Genomic DNA, 20,757 nt, shown 5'->3' with positions numbered 1-20,757 from the left:
TGTTTCAACAAATCTACAGTAATAATGAAAAGTCATCTTATCACATTTTGCTCTCAGTAAATTTACTATTCTTTGATAAGGTTGCAAACAACTGGGAAGTAATTGATCTGTAATTAGTGTGGCAACTGCACAAGATAGACTGCTCTGGGATTTCATCATTTATCTGCCCTGTGCTCTATAATATTAAATTATTTAGCTGCTCTTTCAAATACAAATGGTCTTATGCACCCGCCATTATTTTAGGACTCTCCAAAGATGAGAGGAACATTTAAATTTCTGATTATCTGTCACCAATGGAATTATTGTAGTAGAGATCATTTTTCACACATGGGTTGCCATGTACTTACTTAGCATGCCATTGCCTGCCTGTGTATATGAATGGAGAATAAGAGAGGCCCTTTGATCTGAACCCAACTTGCCCCATTTATCACTTGGCTGCACTAAGCCTCTTGATAAATGTCATTTCCACAGCCGAGCTCTTCAAGAGTCAGAATGACTAAGAGGCTCATGTTTAACACAGTACAGTATATCATCACCATCATCATCATCATCAGAGTTTCCAATTACTAGGCCTCTGTCAGTCAAGCTTCACGAGAACATGCTGCATGCCACATTATAAGCTCACAGTGAAAAGACTGGCCTATTGACCTAGTGCTTTTACAGCATGACTACTACCAAACAAGCTGACCATATGGCCTTCATCAATAATGTGTGCTATTCCCTAACTACAGTGATAGAGACATGATAGATGAAAGATGCACTTACTATCTAAAGGAACAGCAGTGATCACAGTTTGCTCCCCATAAACAGTGACATATTTCCTACGACAAAAAGGGAAGAGAAAGATGATATTATCCTTATGACATTCATATCCATTTTCTTTTAATTAGTAGTACAAGAGTCCATTTGATGCATGTGGAAGCAGGTTCACCTTGAAGGCTAAGGAGCACCAATCATATGTTTTAATAGATCTTATATTGAGGAGGTCAGAAATTCAAGACAATATCCTTTTACATTAGACTAGGTCCAATCTCCTAATTCTTTCTATTGTCTACTGTAACTCTCTTGATACAGGAATGACCAGGACTGAATGCAATATTTTAGGGGAGGGTGCATCATCAATTCATATATATATAGTGGTATCAAATTATAGTTAGTATTATTTTCTGTCCCATTCATTAGATATTTGGCTAACATATGGGTCTTTTGACCACAGCTGCACATGAAGCAGAGATCCTCATTAACCCACCCAAAATTATGTCTTGGTCTCTTTTTCTGAATGGCTGTGGTTAACTTGGAGCCTAACAATATGCCCAACGAAATCAAATTGCCTTCAATTCATTTGCCAACAATAAATTCATTTGCCATGGAGCTACTTATTGCCCTAGCTTCATTAGATTCCTCTGAAGTTCCTCACATTTTTTCTGCTTTTCTAAACAAGCTTGTTTGGCGTCACCCATAAGTGGTTCCACATCACTGTTTATTTTTTTCCTCCCAATTATTAATAAATATATGCAACTACACTAGCTCTACCATAGAACGTTGGCCACCATACCACTAGTGCAGTGGTTCTCCACCTTTTTATAGTCAAAGCACCCCCTGGAAAAAGGTAGCTCCTAGTTTTATTTGTTTTCTGACTACAAAAAATACTAGAGCAATTTGTCTGCTGCAAAAAACTTAGAAAGCCTGCAACACACCAGAATCATTTTAACACTGTGGATTCTTATTTGAGATCTCTGGGTTCATCTTGTGCATCTTATTTACACATCTAACAGTGCTAACCTTATGCAGGATGCCAGCACCCTTGAAAGGATCTAAAGGCACCACAGGGCGCTGCATTCCCCCTTGCTTGAGAATCACTGTGCTAATGCTTAGCCAAATCACAACAAACCACTTTTCTAACCCGTTGTTAGAATGTACGACTATTTCATTTCTCATCCTAAGGAGTACTTAGTTACCATTACAGCGGACTTTGCCAAGGACATCCTCCCCTACCATCTCTTTTGTATTTTCCTCTCATCTTGTAATATTTTGCAGGAGAATCCAGGTAACCATCTACCTATCAGTACTGAGTCACTTGAGCCAGTTTTCTGTTTTGTCCCTTCCATTCGTAGCAAACGCTTGAGTGCTTTCTAGGTTTTCCTACATCTTGTTTTCTAGTTAATGAACCAGAATTTATATGTGATAAAGGGCCTGCAAATTCTGAAAGAAGTCTACTATATCCAGATCTCTGTGGTACAGAGCTTCGCAGAAAGCAATTAGATTGGTGGCAGATTTTCACTGAATGTTGGTTTGTAAAAGGGTTTCTAAACCTAATATCCTTTAGGATTAAACGTAGTTCCCAGTGGTTAAGGGGAGTTTCAGCAAGCATTTCAGATTGCTGAAAATACATGTAATGATCCCACAAAGTAAAATGTGCTTTTAAAACAGTTTGGAACAGATATCTAACTGTTGTAAATCTCTGCAGCTCTACTGACTTCAAGGAAGTTATGCCAATTCATATTAACTGATAAGAGCTCTTTCTGTTTAACATCACATACTTCCTTATGTGTCACATAATAATGAATAGATGATTAAAATACTGAAACCTATAAAGTATCCAGGGAAGGAGTGAATCTGTGGAAAACATCTGTGGCTTTCTATGTGGTGAAGAGTAGTTTGTGGTCATGGATCCAACCTATTTAGAAGCAGTTCATTTAAAAATTCTCTCCTATGTCATATTTCAATGAGTTGCATGTTGTGTAGGAGAGAGTTCAGCATGAATGCTCTGTGCCCCTGGAACCTGGGGAGGCACAACAAACTCTCACAGGCGGCGGCAGCACTGTCGGCGGCAGGAGCATGGCAGCAACAAGTGGGGAACTCCCACAGGCAGCCACGGCACTGGTACATGCATGAGTACATGCATGAGATCGGGAAAAAATAGGCTCATTATTATATAAAAGAAGGCTGATTGACTTAGGAGATTAATAATGACCGTGTAAGTCTTTCAGCTCTAGCTCACTGATTTGAATCCAGCCTGTAAAAGTAATGACTAGAATTAGTATCACCTGATGACTACCTGGTAGCCTGTGTAAAATGAGAGTAGTGATCTCAATCCAGGGTAGTGCATTCAGGTGTCTCCATCACAAAAAAATGAATCACTGCTTTGCTGTTTGGAAATCTCAGCAGAGTCACTGAGGACTTGCTAGGCCTGAAGGCTGTAAGTGTGACCCTACAGGTACATGGCTGAGCTTGCCCAGCCCCTGCCTGTTCTGCAGTGCTGTAGCAATGAAATTTGGCACCCGAGGCAAAGCCCGCAGTGGCAGCCCACCCTCACCCCATGCACAGATCCGGGGGGCACATGCCCCTGCAATGCTTGCCCAGGAGTGCACGCAACAGTGGGAGCCACCCTTCCCCCACCCCCCGCCCCCTCACCTCCTCCCAGAAAATGACCCGCTCGCAGCTGTGTCCCACACTCCACCCCGCCCAGGCTGGGCAATGTCTGTTGGTGCCCCTAAGCTTCGGCACCTGGGCAAGTCGCCCCACTTGCCCCCCGCCTTGCTACAGCACTGCTGTTCTGTACTGGAATATGGAACCATAGAGGGGGTTTCAATATCCAGACTCCTTTGCTAATAGTGAACTTGATGAAAGAGTAAGTTTGTAGATGAAAGATTTTTCTTTGCATGAAAGCAAGTGGGAATTTATTAAGCTATATTAGAGTCGCTATGCCTTTTTCTACGTTATTTTGATATAGGTTTAATCCTGATGGAGCCCAGCAATGATTATGCAATAGAACTGAAAGAAATAAAAGCTCACTAGATATATGCAGGAAACCAAAACAAGAATGGATCACAGGAAAAAGAAGGAAACATATAGGCAAGATTTTAGTTAGGAAAAAATGAAGCCAAGTTCAGTGACCTTTATTTTAATATATATATTTTTTTAGTTCTTAGCCTTATGAGGAGCCCAGGAAATGGAATGTGCTAATCCCAGCTGGATACTCTCCAAGAAAGGTGCAACATCTCCCCAAACCAGAGAAAATTGAATGCAGCCAGAAGTATGTTTAATCTCCCCTCCCTCAGTGTCCTTTCAAATAAAAGTTCTCCTGTTACTCTGTCAGGAGCCACCGCATGAATTGACAAGGAACTTGCAATGCACTAGAGATCTTGGTTTTTTAAAATATATGAATACATCACACAGAAAGATGAATTCAATCAGCTGAGAATTTATTTGAAACACTGGGGCATACTTTTTCGTATAACAAACAAGAGCTTTCTTTTTATTTATTTATTTATTTATTTATTGCTCTATTTCAAGCTCCTTGGTTTATTGTCACATCATTTGATGGCACCCAGCAGAGCACTAGGGGAATATTACTGGGGAATACAGCTGAGGGATTTAGCTGAGTTGTGGCAGAAGTACTATTTTTTATTTTGCAATACATTCAACTCATGACTGTATAAATATGACCACTGAAGGATATACTTTGAAATTTCACATAAACATTGCTACTTTGGATGTATATAGTATTTTTTCATCTCAAAGCACTTTGCATAACTCAAATACATTAAGGCTTATAATATCATAATGAAGGTGGCATTTTACACCCATTTTACAAATAGGCATATTAAGACAGACATTTGTACAAGAGTCACACAGTAAATCAGTCTTAGTAAACTAGGTCTAGAACACAGATGTCCCAGTACCTCAGCCTCTGCTATAACCAGTGTACAATTAAATGTTTCTCCATGGAAATCATCAAGTGAAATCCTGACCTGAATGAAATCACTGGGAGTTTTGCCACTACCTCCATTGGGACAGGATTTCAGCCAGATATGAAATTATTGAGACACAAGGCTGTCAAAGCCACACCTGAACTTGGGTTGACAAAAGAACAATTCTATGCCTGCATCACCTCCAAGTTCAGAGAGCAGACTCATGAAAATACTCAGAACATTTGGACTAGCCTCCCTAACGAACCTCAACCGTTGGTCTTCCATTTGTTCCAAAAACTCCTAAAAGTGAATCTATTCTTTCATATGTTCCACCATAACAGTGCTCCCCAGAACGAGTTTATTATAGTGTATCTTGTACTGATTAGTGACACACTATGGTTTTGGAGAAGCATTTGTACATAAAGGTGATAATCACTATAGAACAAAGAAGGTAAACTCCCTATCATTTTTACAGGACTCTCTTATGTCTGCCATTGCTACTTTTCAGGTAACTTAGTGACATGGTTATTTTTTCTTTGGTCAATTCTGCAACTTTGCCAAAGATGGAATAGTTTTGTAAAGTTATTGAAGAGAAAATGTTTTTAATAAAAATAGAAAAAAATTAAGGCAAGACTCCCTTCATCCTGCCAACATTCATTCTTTAGAAATTGGTGAGAAAAGGAAAGAAAGAATCTTTTACATCAGTGGTGCCCAACCTTCTTTTTCCTGTGGAGTGGATGAGTGGTGCCCAATCCATCTGGGGGCTGGACCCAGTCACATGGGTCGGGAGATGGCAGGAGGGAGGTGGTTGGCCCTGACCTGGTGGTCCAGCACCAACCTGGCCACACTAGGCTTAGGAATTTGATGGCAGGGGAAGATGCTCCCTTGCAGCCAAATTTTGGAACCCTTGGGGAACCCTTCAAGAAGCCATGGCTTTACAGGCCAGTTGAGCACCCCTATTTTACACAACAAGCTGTGCAAATGTCAACCTTCGAGTTTTTGAAAACTGAATTAAATGAAACTTTTGATTCAAATCACTTTGAAATTGTATTGCAAAAAAATAAAACAAGGTGAATGAAAAGCATCAAAATGACAATATTTTGTTTGAAGTTTTGCAGGAGAAAAGAGTTTTGATCAGCCTCAGCTTGTAGGAGCATTTAACAATGCTAAAAACCAGCTTAAAAGGATAGTTTTGTGTTACAGTATTTTTATTGTTCACAGTTCTATAGGTATATTTTTGTCATTTCTGTTACAAATCTCTCTCTACGTGGCCTATTTAAGAGCTGCACAGCATTTTTTATGCAACGTGATCATGCTATATAAACATCAACATTAGAGACAGCTGAACCATCTCCAGCTCAAACTTCTGCTTAATGCAAAGTTTTACAAAACAGAAGCATGTTTAAAAACAAAAACAAAAAATCAAAAAAAAACGCTCTATGATTTTGATAGTTACTGGATGGAACAAAATAAGTTCAGACTACTTCACATGAGTTTTAAAATGAAAACAATTCCAGTGTTCATTTATAGTGATTCAGGGACCTCTTATACTTGGGAAAATAACTTTTGCATGGGAGGAAATAGAAATCTGGTTGACACAGGGATGAACTGTTAAAACATCTTCTTCATGCATTTGTACAAATCAGGTAATGGGCAAGTCTCTCTATCTGGCTGGTAGGCACTCACAAACATACCACTTGTACCAGTAGGTGAATGAAGCCCTTGAAAATGTGACTGTAAGGGTTCTGGTGTTTCCCTGTTTATAACGCAAGCTATGTTTAGATATTTTCATATTTTCACAAACCTTTTGCATTAAAATAGTGATAGTCTCATCCTGGTTTTAGAGAAGAAAAAACAAAAAAAATCATATAAATTGCCTTGTTAGGGCTGAAACATGGTTATACACTGTGTTTACTACAGTTATTGAAACTTTAAATATTAATGAGGAAAAGCAAATTTGAACAAGAAATCAAAGATTTGTGTGTCAGCATTTAATAATTTTCCTGGCACAAATACAGGCAAATTACTAGGCATAACTCTAATAAAGTCTCATTCTATTTCTCCTACTATCTGGCCGCATCTACATGAGATGCTGACTGCGCAGTTATTACTGCGCAGTCATTTAGTACTTGCAGACCCAAGTAGCATCTCCACATGGCTTCCTGGTGATGCTGACTGCGCAATAGCTCCTTACTATGGCACAGTAGTGTCGCATCACACTTCATGCCCCATGACATGATGCCCGACGCTTCATGCCTCATGCCCCTAATGAGATACTGCACAGTAGTAATGTGCTACTGCACAGTAAGAGTCTCATGTATACGTGGCCTCTATTTCTTGGCAGATTTAGGGGCTCAGCATATTTTGTGCTTCCTTTTTTTTTCCCTTTAGCTGCTGTCATTTTCACATTCAGACACTTCAATCCGAAAGTATGTTGAAGAAACTCCAAATCCTCTCGGTGTGTGAACATCCTTTCTAGTTTCTACCAGTACCTCACTACTATGAATTACACAACTGCTTTCATGTACTTTCAGATTTGGGGGTTATATCTTTCCTAAGCTCGCCAAGTGAAATCCACTCCTATGCAACAGGGGCTTGCAAAAGCTCTAAACACCACTAAAAATCTCACTTGAAGCTCATAATAGGACCTAAGTAGTCCATAGGCCTTATGTGGGCCTTTTGTACAGGACAAATTTACCCCTACAGGCACAGCGAGTCATATACTGTGCTCATGCCAACATCTAACAGCAGCTATATTTTCAGAACTATAGCACATTTCCTCCCCATGCCATTCCCTCTGGGTTCCCGCATGTGAGTATTGTGAAACCTGATTTGATTTTTAAGCATTTCTGCTCTCAAATTTACTATTTTATGACATCTCATTAATGAGTTTTACAGCTAAGATGTTTGCTTAACCTTCTTCTTGCATGCTGTTAAATCTGCGCTGTTTTAATAGCTGTGAGCCCACAATATCAGATCCTTGCTCAAGAATATTTATATGTGTGGTAAGATTATCCAATTTGCCAACAAATGAGGTTACAGTACCTTGTAAGTCATTCATTTTGATGTTTATTTCCTCTGGAATTGCTCTCAGGGGGTAGATCCTCTGTTTTGTTGTCAAGCTCTGCATTCTCTTCCCACCAGCTGTTCTGATTTCCTTTTCCATCACAGAAGGTTTCCTGGCCTGAAAGAAATTTGTTTGTCCTGATCGGTTTTTATTTCCACCAGTGTCAAAGAGATCAGAATCTAGCCAATCATTTTAAGTAAGTAGCAATGGAAGAAGGGAGGGAATGAGCTGAGAGACAGAGGTTGGAGACAGAAGTGGAGCAATTAAATTTGTCTGTTCCCCCATTTCAGTTTTTGATACTGTGCATTGGGAGATCCATGAACTGGAAGGGGAATTCTAGAGGGAGTGGAATTGGAATATGAATCCACGAATGACTCTGATTCTTCAGCATAAGACCCTCATGGACAAGTTACAATCTTTCCACTATTACCATGCTATTCTAGTATTCTCTCTTTCCCTTCCTCCCTTCTGAGCAGGCTATTTCTATTTTGAATCAGGCTTAAAAATCTCTCTTACATGTTGCTTTAAGGACCTCTAAAATATCTCCAAATTTCAGGTTCTCTTAGGATTGAGCAAAGAGCCCTAACTCAAAGTATGTCTGCATGATACAGTATCAATTGCCTAAAAGAGACAGATCTATAGGTGTGCCTGATGCAGAGGTGACTACATCCTCTATTTTGTTGGAATCAAATTTTGAAATCCTTACCCAGGCCTTGCTCAGGCAAACCTCAGCAAAGGTAATGGGTTATTGAGTAAGAACTGACTGATTGATTTTTGTTCTTCTTTTCTTTTTCTTTCCTTTTTTTTTTTTTTGGCTGGAAGGGACCTCAGGAGGTCATCTAGTCCACCCCCCTGCTTAAAGCAGGACCATCCCCAGCTAGATCATCCCAGCCAAAGCTTTGTCTAGCCAGGTCCTCAATACCTCCAAGGATAGAGAGTCCACAACCTCTCTGGGTAACCTGTTCCAGTGTTTTACTACCCTCCTTATGAGAGTTTTTCCTGATTTCTAGCCTAATCTTCCCTTGCTGCAACTTGAAACCATTGCTTTTTGATCTGTAATCTGCCACCGCTAGGAACAGTCTAGCTCCATCCTCTTTGAAACCACCCTACAGGTAGATGAAGCCTGCTATTAAATCCTCACTCAGTCTTCTCTAGACTAAATAAGCCCAGTTCCCTCAGCCTCTCCTCATAAGACATGTATGTGCTCCAGCCCCATAACCATTTTCATTGCCCTCTGCTGGACTCTCCACTGATATATTCCTAACCAATTATTCCCTGTTTGTGAGCAGCATGTCAAGAAGAGCATGATTCCCAGTTAGCTGCTCCAGCGCTTGCACCAGGAAGTTGTCCCCAGCACTCTCCAAAACATTCCTGGATTGCCTGCACACTGCTGTATTGTCCGCCCAGCAGATGTCAAGGTGATTGAAGTCCCCCATGATAACCAGGACCTGTGATTGAGAAACTTCCACTAGCTGTTTGAAGAAAGCCTCATCCACCACTTCTTCCTGGTCTATTGCATGATCTCTCAGTATCAGTTACAGTGCTTTTGTACAGCTCTTTTTTCTTCAGGCCCTTTTGCTACTAACGAAAACAGAAGTTGCAAAGCATGCATGTCTTGATATCTTAATAGGTTTTCTATTCTACAGGGGCAGCCTACGATCTTGAAAGTTTAAAGTTGATATACAGTGTAACAGTAAAAAATTAATTATTATTAAGGGTTAACCAAGGGCCTGAGTGGTAGAAACTAATCCAGTTGTGTATAATTAGACAGTAGCTACCTTGTAATATTGAGGCAGTAAATAGCCCCAGAGGGGGCACCGACAGAAGGCTGAGGTGTTTACAAGGCACAAGAGATGTTTTCACCAAGTATATAATTCCTGTTGCCACAACTATTGCTGATATAATGGATGTGTTCATTAAAACTGGAAAATTATTTGTTTATCCATCTTTTTGCTATCATAGGCTGTTCCTAGGAGGAGGTGGCCAGCAGATTTTTAATATAGGTTTATTATATGCCCCATTATTTTGCCAGGTCAGAGGAATATTGAAAGGGTGATTTATAAACTCTTAAGCAGATCGCTGCTGTCAGCTGGGAAAGCCCACTTCTCCAAACCACATCCAACCAACTAAATGTAACCCACAAGGAAAGGAAATACACATATCACATTTATTTCTTAGACTCCTGTTGAGTTTGTGACTGCTGATGCTTTTATAGGCATCTTTTGTTTAAAGGCCATTTTTTACTGCATGCTCATACTATAGTTACAGTTTATTCCCATTGGGCCCAAGAGGAATTATGTGTCTGGCATTAGATTGGAGGAAAGAAAAAAGCTCAGAAAAAAAGGAAATAATAATTTAATTTGCTAAAAACCTTTTAATAAATGTGTATTTTAAAACACTTTCTAACATGTAAATACAAAGTCAGCAGGGATATTGGTAGAAACAGAGAAAGAGGCACAGAAACAGTTAAAGTCCTCCGCCCTGAAACATAGCCTTGGATGTACACAGATTTGAACAACAGCTGAGTTGTGGAGAGATCACTGCCAGACACATCAGGCTTTGAATAAGAAAACAAGGCTTTGAATAAGTGACCTTTACAGTGGTTGGGAGTAAAGGTGGGTCCAGAGAGGGTTCAGTGGCATGCTCTTACCCCCTTTCATTCTATACTGTGGAAGCAGCGTAAAAGCACAGACGTTTTTAAATCCCCAAATCAGGTAAGAATCCCAGCCCTCCCTTCCCTTCTGTGCTTAAGGTCACAACTTTTCCTCTCCCCTCTCATTCCCTCCTTCCTGCTGCACTGTCTTCTGCCACTGACAATGCTGCCACTGTCTTCTGCTGACACAGGGGCAGGGGTGGTTGGCTCTAAAGCTGCTCCTGCCTAGCTCCAACCAGGCTGTGCTCCTGCACATCCTGTGCTCCTGCACCTGGGATCAGCCTAGCTTTGCAACTGTGGTGGCACTGGGAAGGTTTCTCCTCCCTGCCTGGGCCCCCTGGGTGTTCCCTGCCAGCCCAGGAACAGGCTCAGGGAGTGGACACCTGCCTGCTGCTGCTGCCACTTCCCCCAGCTGAACCCAGCTCCCCACGCACCCTGGCTGGAGCAGGGCAAGGGGTGGGGGGATGTGGAATTCTTACCTGCTTCAGGGACTTACATTTTTAAGTCCCTGGCTCCTACTCCCACAGCGTGATTTCATAGATTTCATAGATGTTAGGGCTAGAAGGGACCTTGTGAGATCACTGAGTCCAGCCCCCTGCCCAAAGGGCAGGAAGTCAGCTAGGGTCAGGTGAACCCAGCAACGTGAGCATCCAAGAAGCATTTCTTGAATGTATCCAGAGTAGGCGCTTGCACCACTTCTGGGGGGTCTCCAGAGTCTATTCCAGACTCTGGAGACTCAGATGATAAAGAAGTTTTTCCTTATGTCCAGTCTAAAACTGTCTTTCAGCAGTTTGTGACCATTAGACCTTGTCTTCCCTTGGGGTTCCCTGGTGAACAGACATTCTCTCAGTTCCTGATTCACACCCCTTATATACTTACAGGCTTAGAGCCTTTGTACACGCCACAAAATTGGCCTTTAAAGAGGCTTAAATGCCCTTTTGTACAGCTGTAATGGCATTGCTGTTTCCATACTCGGTGGTGTATTCTGCTTTAAATGACTTTGATACTTAGCAAGATAGAACACCTCCAAGGTGTTTAGTTTGCTACCTAACAAAGCACAGCAGTGCACGGGGCACTGGAAACTGATGTGCTCAGGGCTTGGTAGGCCCCACACAGTGCAGGGGCTGTAGGACCTGGCAGCAGCCCATGCAGGCAGGCTCAAATGAAGAAAAAAAAAAGTGGAGAGCCTGATATATATATATATTTTTTTTTTCTCTCTCGAGCCTGCCTGCCTGAGCTGTGCAGGGTCCCAGTGCTTCTGTCTGTGGCTGCAGAGGGATTGGTGCTTCCCTACATGGCTGCAGTGCCTTCTGGGACTGCCTGGGTCAGGTGACAGTGGGCAGGTGTCAGCCGGGGGGCGGGCCCATGCAGCTCAGGGATCACTTGGTCTGCTGGCAGCTCACCCCCTCCCCCTGCCGCCAAAGAGCCAGGTAAGGATCAGGCCCCCACACTTGTGCACACACCTTGGGGGTTTAGTTTGGTTTAATTCTCCCTAAATTGAAGCGGTATTTTTAAAAACCCACCATTTCAATTTAGGGAGAACTAAACTGAATTAAACCCCCCTAGTGTGTACAAGCAGCCTTATAGATGAGCCTTCTCTTCTCCAAGCTCAAAAGTCCCATGCCTCTTAGCCTCTCCTCTTAAGGCCTGTTATCTTGACCTCTGATCATATGCATGGCTCTCTTTTGGACTCTCTTAAGCTTCTCCACATCCTTTCTAAAGTGTCGAGCCCAGAATTGGATGCAGTACTCCAGCCATACCAAGGCTGAGTAAAGCAGAAGGATGACTTCCTGGATCTTGCTTGAGATGCATTGGTAGATGCAAGCCAGAGTTTTATTTGCTTTGCCAGGTGTGGCATTGCATTGGTGGCTCATGTTCATCTTGTGATCAATCATGACCCCCAAGTCTCTTTCAGTTGTGGTGCTAGTGAGTGTAGCACTGCCAAGCCTGTAAGTATGATGTGGGTTCTTTCTCCTGAGGTGGAGCACCTTGAATTTATCTGTGTTGAATGTCATCAGATTTTGATCTGCTCACCTTGTGAGCCTGTCCAGGTCAGCCTGAATCCCCAGCCTATCCTCTAGGGTGACTGCACTTCCCCATAATTTGGTGTCATCTGTGAATTTAGCCAGTCTACTTCTGACACCCAAATCCAAATAATTTATGAATATATTAAAGTGTACTGGTCAAGTACTGAACTCTGGGGGATGCCACTGGTCAGTATGCTCCATGTTGACTCAGTTCCACTGACTATCACTCTCTGGGTCCAACCGCAGAGCCAGTTCCCCAACCATCAGACCGTAAGGTTGTCGAGGCCACAGTTCCTAAATTTGACCACGAGGACACCATGGGAGACAAAGTCAAAGGCTTTTTTGAAATCCAAGTAAATGACATCAACCTCTTTTCCCTTGTCCAGGTGATGCATCACCTGATCATAGAAGGAAATGAAGTTGGTTAGACAAGACCTACCTGCAACAAAGCCATGTTGGCTCTCTCTCAGAATGCTGCCTTCTGTTAGCCTGTTCTTGATGGATTCCTTGGTATTTGTTTCCAAGATCTTTCCAGGGATTGAGGTCAAACTGATTGGCCTGTAGTTCCCTGAATTTTCCTTCCTTCCTTTCTTGAAGATGCACCACATTGGCCCTCATCCAATCTTCAGAAACCTCTTCTGAATGCCATGAGTTCTCAAATATCCTTGCCATTGGTTGAGCTATGATGTCAGCCAACTCTTTTAGCACTCTTGGGTGCATTCCATCTGGGCCAGCTGACTTGTGGATGTCCAGCCTCTCAAGGTGTTTCCTCACAAGATCTTCACCAACTGTAGGTGTATGATTTCCCTTACCCTGATAATCCTGTGTCCTGTCAGGCAGGGTGATCCCCTTGGGCTGGAGGAAAACTGACGTAAAGTAATCGTTGAGGTGAATAGCTTTTTCCTGGGTGTCAGTTGTCAGCTGCCCCATTTGGTTCAGCGGAGATCCAGTGTTGCCCTTGTTTTTTTCTGACTCCCTATGTATCTGAAGAAGGACTTTCTATTGTCCTTGATTCATGTAGCCAATTTGAGTTCGGTTGAAACCTTGGCTTTCTTAGTTCCTAGTTTCCTAGTTGCAGGAGTAGTAGTCTGGGCTACTAGTGTGTTGACCCTTCTCTTCAGGCTCACTGCCTACAGCCTCGTGCCCCTCCTGCTCACCCTCCTGAGTGAACTCCTGTGCTAACTCGCCTATCCTAATGAAAAGGGAGGCTGGCAGCAGGTGGGCAGCCATATCTACAGATCCAGTTGCAGTTCTTGCACCCCGCTTTACAAAATCCTGGATCCATCCATGCTTACATGCAGCTTGGTGTAACTAGATAGTGGTGAGAGAGACAGCCAGCTGTGACCACTGTTACTTGCCTATTACCTCTTCTTCCCATGCCACTCTAGCTTGCCTTTCTAATTTATCCACCTGTTCTCCTTAAATTATCAGCACTGGGGAATGGAGAGTGTTATGTATTTATTACATGTTTGTATAGCACCTAACACAACAATACACCTGTTACATAATAATTATCCAAATCTCCTTGCAAAATTTCTCTATGGTTTGACCACAATTTGTTGGTTGAGCTCATCTGGCCATCCTGCTAAGTTTATTAACAGGCTATGTCTAAAAGTCTCATAATAGGGGTTTGTAAAATGGAAACAAACAAATGGTTCATATCTAATACTTGCTCCACATGACTTAATTATTAGTTGTACCTCCATTTTTTTTCTCATTAATTTCAATGTAGTTGTGAGATCAGGGCTTGGATTTAATACATAATGTAGCTCTGGCTTTAAAAGACACCGCTCCGGATATCAGTGTCTTCATACTGGCCTTCTGCTGCTGCCAACATGTGTGATTACTTTCTAATTTTGGGAGCAGGAATGTGAAAAACAGTTTTCCTGTGTGAAGGTAGAGCTTCATTGAAAAACTAGCTTGAACTGCAAACACATTATGAATAGAATGAGTCCGAATAATATACACTCTTCTGATGTTTTCCACTTGAAAATTGACCACCCATGATCTTCTGCTTAGGAAAATAGTAAGTACTCAACAGGCATCCATAAAATACCCTGCTCAAACTAGTTGGTATCAGAGTTTTCATGCAGAACTTTATGTGAGAAAAAAATTAGTGTAGTCAGAGGAGCTATCTTGACTATTGCTTTGCCCATAAGGAATAACAGTGTATTTTTCAGACAAGAGAAGCAGTTCAAATCTTCCAGTTATCACTGCTCCTATGCTCACTTACTGTGTTTCATTACTCCATACTTCAGACCCCATTCTGGTTCCTGGTTTGTGGCCTTTATCCCCTTCTACATCTATCTTAATCTAACCTTATTTTAGGTGTAGAATTTCCAAGGTGCCTATCACTGTTGTGTGTAAGCAGGAAACAAAATTATGACAAAGCATACACAGAAAGATGTAATTTCAGTCTCTGTTCCTTGCATAGAAAGAGAAAGCTTTACCTTCTTCGGAGGCAGGATTGCAGACCTGGTCAAGGAGACCTTTGCTCCAATATAGAGGAGGTGATCTCAAGTATGTACTGATATACACAGCGTCTTGTGAACTGCGGACAATTAGCAGCAGCACAAAGTGTGCTACTGCTAGTTGTCCCCAGGCAACCAAACATCCATGCTTGTGGAGTCTGTGGTTAGGCCCACTGCAAAATGAGAAGCTAGAGCAAACTAAGCTGAAGCAAACTAAGCTAGCTCCACATAACCAGATGAAGCTGTCTCATCAGACAACAAGAGTGCAAGCTTCCTGGAGCCAAGAGGGAGTGTGAAGTTGGCCCAGTGAGGTGAGCACTCTCCTGGGAGGGAGTTCTAGTGCTGGTCCTTGCTCCAAATTTTGCATTAGAGAATCAACGGTTAAAAAAACAGAACTAACTTTGCAGTTGGGCTTGTTTCAACAGGAGAGAACCTGAACCCAGGAAAGTGATTACTCTTTGTGATTTAGGTGCCTGAATTCCTGTTTAGGTGCCTTACAGGTAGATTAGGATCTGATCTTTACCCTGACCTCCAGTTTAACCAGGCCAGCAATTCCTATATGTAACCTAATAACTTGCAGTTGATAAAAAGCTTCTCTCTTAAAAATACTCCTAGGTTTTTTTTTCAAGGCTGCAAATGATGAAGAATTTATCACAGCCCTTGGCAATCTGTTCCAATGGTTAATTATCCTGACTTAAAAATAAGTACTGTACCTCATTTCCTGTTTGAAGCGAACTGCCTTCAGGCTCCAGCCATTGAATCCTCACGTGCTTTGGTGTTTTCAGTGCATGAAGGGTAAGAACTCTCTCTCTTCATGGGAGAATATATTTTACCACATGTATTTTCAAGACAAAACAATTCTTCTCATGTATATTTAAGCAAATATTTAAATAGCAAAAACTAAGCAAAGAAACAAATATAATCCACAGTTGTAGATTGTAATCACAATGTTGCTACATCTCTGTGGTTTATGAAATTTAGTCCAATAGAGCCTTTTAATCCTTGGAGGGCAAGAGGCCTCCATAGAAGGAAAAAAAAAAAAAAAGAGGAAGGCAGACCAGGGTACTTAGCACCCTAAATTTTCATGGAAATTGGAATGCTTTAGTGGGAAAGGTAAAACAGAAATAAGATCCTCAGCTTTGCCCCTCTCCTTCAGTTGTAAAGAAGGGTCTTTTTTCTGGTGAGCTGAAGTTTGATGAACTCCATTGCAACTTGAGTCAAACAGAAGCTTAGGCCCCAAATTAGAAAAAGGAATTAAGTACAGAAAATTAATTACATACTTAAATCTTTATACCAAATGGCTCTTGCTCATGAATAAGTACTGTATACTATACATGGACATGTTCCTGAATTGAGAACTAAAAATCACAGATTCCTGCTTCACTTCACATGACTAAAAAGTAGCATAACAGAGGGGGTGGTAACTGCAGCAGCAGCTCCAGAGGTGCATAAAAAGCCACTGCTGCAGGTGTGATGCAGAAGCGGGGGCTGCCCCAAATGCTGCCACTGTCCAGCGCATAGAACTGCCCAGCCATGCCTTTGGGCGCAAGTGCAGGTACCCAGCTGTGTAAGTACTATTTTTGGCACTTGCACACAGTTTGCAATTCTATTTCACCCTTTGGAGAAACTGATGTGGCCTGCACATCTACCTCCCAGAACCACAATGGGGGAGGAGATGCAGGTCTCACCCAGATCATGTTTGAACCTGCATGTCCTGCTTCCTAAACACAAGGCCACAGATTAGGCATTGTTCAGATTCTTCTCCAACCTTCCTCTTGAAGCTGACCCACTGCACCTTATATGTAATTTTTATTGAATAAAGTGGGTGGAGAATGGCAGGGAGGTCTCAACCCCATTGGAAATAAGGGACAGACTAGAACTCAGAGCCCTGCCCCTTGCTGTACTGCATCCATATCACTGAGCTACACAGCTTCTAGCTTCTTCTTTTCCTCCTGGTCAGCTTCCAGGAGAGGGCTGGAGATACAAGTAGATAACACTGTAGCTGTCTTTGGCCTCATGGTTACATACACTTTACTAGGAAGTAGGTGGTATAGGTTCTAATTCCCTCTGGATCTCCTGCTCCCTGGATGAGTGCCCTAATCACTGGGTCACTAGTCTAAAACATGGGATGGTCCTTATCCTTCTCTTCACTGCTAGCACTAGTCATGGATTTTTGGCCAGCTGCTGTTTGGTGACTTAACCAAGCTCTCACATGTAACTGGGACTGTGTATCTGCCTAACTGGAGTGCAGCTCTTTGAGGATGTTCAATGGACTTGCGGGTTCATGTGCACCAACACTGCACCCAGAATGGATTCACAGACTGTGAGGAAGTGCCAAAAATGGTATTTACAGTGTTAGGTAACTGCCATTTAAAGCCAAAGATAAATCCCTGGATCAGGCCCTCAGGGAGTGTCACTCTATTTCTGCCATTGTTACACAATCCCTTCATTTAAATCATTTTCAGCTTTACCTGTTTCTGACAGACTTGAAACTTCTGAAAATTTTCAAGAGTTGTGGCAGATAAGACTCCCTAGTGCTCTTTGAAAATACATCCCCTAGTGAGTGTCAGCAGAACATGTGTCATAGAGCTGCCATCTTTTAAGAGACTCACGTGAATATAAGATGATTATTATATTTTGCACTTGAATAGAATTATACACATTCATTTTGAGAGTTTGGAAATATAATGATGCTTATTTAATGGACTGAGCACCAAAAGCACAAGAGAGGTGAGACAATTTCTTCAGGATCAGCCAGGTGATTAAGAAAATATCCAGATCCCAAGGCTTTCACACCAATGCTTTAACCAGGGAAGAGGATATATCTGCCTCATCACTCATACAGCTTTTGCCAAACATGTATATCTAAGTAACAATTGTATTAAGTTAGAGAAAGAAGAAAGAAAAGAGCCACAATCTAGACATATTTGTGCTTTGAATGTGTACAAAAAAAGGAAGAGTTTACAAATGTAGGCAATTTTTTATGCTCATCTATCTCAAAAAACATCTTGCTACTAAAAATTAAATGTGACAAGAAATTAATCTATATTGTGATCTAATTATTGTTGGAATTATGGGAGGAAATGTTAGATGTCTGAGATATTTAACTATGAGAAGTGTCTATTAAGCTAACTTTGCAGCCACTGCTTTTTCATAAGACTTTTCGTGTGCTGAACAGTACATGCATTTAAAATGCCTAAATATTAATGAGGCTGTGCTTTTCCCTGTATGGGTATGGCCACAAGAGATGTGGGGAAAAGCTACAGGAAGCCATAACTTCTCGAGGCCCTGACAGGAGCCTAGTACAGTCACTGCTCCTAGTTATCGTTGACAGGAGCACTGACCTTTGGAAAGGAGGAAGAAGTGAGGCAATGGAGGAAAGAGAAACCATTTCCAGTGATGCCACTTGGCTGGAACAGCTGGCCAGAAGTGGGAGAGGAGATGTATCACACCATGTCAGGGAGAATCTAGAAATTCAAAAAGCAAGGTGCAGAAGATGCCGTTGGTGCTAGAGGGCTGGTTGCAGCCCATCTATCCCCCACCCCTGCAATGGACAGACTGCACCATGGTAGCAGTTGCCAGCAACTATTTTGTGTCTTCAAAGTAGGTAAGATTCCCTATTCCCTCCTGGGCACCCCGGGCCCTTCAATGTAGGCACCTCCTCTCCCTTCCGTTCCTCCTTCACCCTCTCCAACACGGTTTGCCCTGGGTTTGCATCAGAGTGCAGGAAGAAGGAACCCACCCACTGCCACTGCTGTCTCCAGTAAACCTGGGGCAGAGCCCCAGAGCTGCTGCTGCCCTGCTCCAACTGGGGGCTTCTGTGAGAGGCAGCATGAGCTGTTGGGCTTGACCAGGAACAGCAGCAGGTTGATCTCCCCTTCCAGGTGCTTCTGCTTCTTGGCCAGTCCTCTGGGGTATTCCCTGTTGACCAGGAGCAAATACTGGAAGGGGGGACTACCCATTGACACCACCTTCCCCAGCCCAGTCTGGCATTCTGCGTAACTACTCCTGCAGCTGGAGTCCCTGGGCCACTGGGAGAAATGTGGAGATGGCAAGGTGGGGAGGAAGCAGGGACTCAGCTGCTGCCACTGTCGCCAAGCCCAGTACCTGGCACAGCCACTCCCCACAGCCCCTGCTGAAGTTGTGCTGGAGCACTCCTAGGGCTTCTCCTGCTCCCGGTCAACTGGAAATTAGTGGTAGGCTGTTCCCTACTTCCTCACCTGCTCCCTCCTTGGTTCCCCCGGGTGTCTCATGCCAGCGCATGGCTTCAGCCATGTCTCAGACCCTACAGGGGACCCAAGGGAACAAGATCCGCTAGCACATGACCTACACTATGGATGGGGTGCAACCACACTACTGCATCCCCCAGATCAGCTCATGTACCATAATAAAGGGTAGCAGACTACCATGCTACGACACAGACATATCTCTTGGGGCAGTATGGCTCCTTTCTTTTTACTGTCTCAGGCAAAGTTATGTTATACTCTGACATATATGTTCACAATATGTGATAGATAGCATTTACCTCAGCTCTTATAGTAATAACCTGCATTTTAAATCTCACTAAAAATGTATTAGCTGTGATTCAGGCTATAATTTTGGCATAGTGATTCTTAGCAAACTTCATGGCAAAGGTAGAGGGGGGGGAAAGCACTGTATTCATGGAAAGGTTACTAACCATGTCCACAATAGGCACATAGTAACCTTGCAAACTGTTTCCAGATGGGGAAAATTGCTTCATGGAGTTGCAGTTTGGAGGGCTAATGCCCCACGCTTTTCCTGACCTGAATACATCTTCTCTGATCTTATGCATTATTCTCACTTACTGGGAGACAGAGTACATCATAAGAGTCACAGAATTCCTTCAAATCCAAATTTTATGGGACCTCTGTAACCTCTGTGATAAAGTTGTGGCCTTATGTACAATAAATTAACAGCACAGAGAACCAACAGAACCCATCAAATCCATTATCAAAAACTATGAAACAGATTCTACTCCACCTATTAGGCACATAAATAGACTTGGGTGATGATGAAGTACAAATCTATTCCATCCTGCTTGAGTCCCTGAAAAACCATTAATGCATAAGGTGCATCTTCTTCCTTCTTGTTCTTTTTGCAACTCGATCTTTGTGGTAAAACAGCAGTATGTTACAATAGGGGATATATTAATGGATTTTCAGGGACATAAGCAGGGTAGCCTAGAAGTGCACTTAGGTGGCTAAGTTCACTTAGAGGTCTAGTGGGTGGAATAGTATCTAGCTCTATAACTAAAATTTATATTACTCTTTATTAAAGTAGTTTGCAATTCCGTACTCACACAGGCAGCTTAACTATGACTTTCAAAGCCAGCCAAATATGCCAAGGTGATGTTAAGACTCTGAATCAAAATACAAAGCACCAACATTTCGCCCAATGGGACTTTGGGCACAAGAATTTGCCTATTATTATTTGTTGAATCGCCCAAATACAGCACTGGCTTTTTTTCTCTTTCCAGTTCTTTAAGGTTCCAGTGGCTTTAGTTTGGTGCATCTAATAAAGCAAAATGGTCCCTTTATGAAAAAAAGGATCTATTAAATATGCCTCTCACCTTCTGTTATTTGTAGCATCAGCACATACTCCCAGCATAAGCTTAAAGAATATAACAATAACCCACTAATTGCAGATCTATTTTAACTTATTATATCACAACCTGGTACTGTGTGGGTCACAGACTATAAATACAATCAAGAAAAATGCCCTGGGATTTTTCATGTCCACTCAGGTGTAAATAAAGTACATGAGAGGAGAACAAGGGGAAATCTCTCCAAATTTTATAAAACTAAATCCAGTTCATGTTACCTCT

The sequence above is a fragment of the Alligator mississippiensis genome, chromosome 3 (assembly GCF_030867095.1).
Source record: "Alligator mississippiensis isolate rAllMis1 chromosome 3, rAllMis1, whole genome shotgun sequence".
Classification (NCBI taxonomy): domain Eukaryota; kingdom Metazoa; phylum Chordata; order Crocodylia; family Alligatoridae; genus Alligator; species Alligator mississippiensis.
The sequence above is the reverse complement of the archived record's forward strand: the minus strand, read 5'-3'. Positions refer to the sequence as shown.